The sequence below is a fragment of the Opisthorchis viverrini genome, assembly GCF_000715545.1.
Source record: "Opisthorchis viverrini unplaced genomic scaffold opera_v5_197, whole genome shotgun sequence".
Taxonomy (NCBI): Eukaryota; Metazoa; Platyhelminthes; class Trematoda; order Opisthorchiida; family Opisthorchiidae; genus Opisthorchis; species Opisthorchis viverrini.
In genome coordinates, this window is record NW_008751854.1 from 860211 (window position 1) to 861862 (window position 1652).

The window sequence follows — 1652 nt, forward strand, 5'->3', positions numbered from 1 at the left end:
ACTGCAGCATGCATGCTTCTTAATTTACGCCTAATTGGTAAGTCCCGGATTCACAGGTAGTTTGGTGGGAACATTTTTTACCTGAGTGCGTTGTTCAACTCACTTGCCGGTGATTAGAGGTATTCATTCGGCTCCCTCCAAGAAGTAACTTTTGATATGACCTACCCGTTTATATTAACAGAATGACGTGCAATTCTTATGTATCAGTCCGTTTTCTGATGAATTCCTTGGGTGTCCAACCTGGTGATACTAATATAAAATTGCTGGTCGAAGCAAAATGTATTGCGTTTTATTTCTGGCTGCGCTTGAGTAAAACCCGGAGTTTCACCATATGCGAAATTGTTTTTCTATCAATCTGGTAGGAATCATTCCTGTTTGGAGTCAAGATCACTCAATAGTGCTCGCTCCAACCCTTTACTGCGTGTTATAAAGCGACCTCCAGTCACTTTTGATACTAATTGTAACTGGTTTGATACATTATCTGATGCTGAGTGAATATATCGGTTTTCACCATATCCGTCTGCAATTTTCATTCTTGGATTTGACACTGCCGGTCAACTCGAAAAGAAACAGGGTGGCTTCACAAATGTTGTGCTGATGGTGCTCTGAATGGTGAGGTGTATCGAGACACACACACGACAAGTACTATTCGGTATCTCCGCCTATCGGTTCGCACGACGGTAATTCAGCCGACGCAGCCAGTGTCTGGAAATGATCCATCCTACCAGCTTCGAGAATCGCACTAGACGAAACGACTGTTTGGCGTACAAGCCAAAAATACAATATATAGTGTCGATAAGGTGTCCCTGTTGGTAGTTCAGATTCCCATTCGAGTACGCATGAAGCGGATTATTCCAGCCCATCGTAATTATTGAAGTTCACCGTCTGGTTGTCACCAGCAGTCAACAGTTCCTCAGTGAAAGTGTCGCCCGTGGTCTCATTGATTCATTCATGTGAAACGAATGCTGGCTGACTGAAGAACAATTAATTAATAACTCTCTCCTTGTAGGCCCAGCTGAAGTTCACTGGTTGTCACCAGCAGTCAACAGTTCCTCAGTGAAAGTGTCGCCCGTGGTCTCATTGATTCATTCATGTGAAACGAATGCATGCTGACTGAAGAACAATTAATTAATAACTCTCTCCTTGTAGGCCCAGCACCTAGGACTGATGACTCCGTTCGTCATGCATCGGTTTTGCGTGCAGCATCTGCTCGTCACATGGTGCCGATATCTTCAGGAATCTCCAAATCAGTCCTCAAGCCTCGACACCCAGTCTATCTGGCCGCGTTCACTGTCCTCATTTTGAAGCAAGCAGGACAACAAGCTGCTCTTGCACTCACACTGGACTCGCTTGGCATCAATGTGTGCTGTCTCAGAAACAAGAATTCAAGATGCAAGCACAGTGGTTGAGTTAACCGCCCCGTCAGTCTCCACTCGCTTCCGGCTACGCACCTCTGGTGATCCAGAGGCTGCTGCGGTGGGATGTGCAGGGGTTGGTATTGTGCTAAGTCACCGGGCGGAAGTATCCTTACTTGACTGGATACCTGTTGATAGTCGCCTATGTGCGGTTCGCCTGGCGACGTCTGTGAAGGAGTCTCACAAGCGGCAAGTTGATAGATGTCTGTTTATCGTGTCTGCCTATGCCCCAACTGA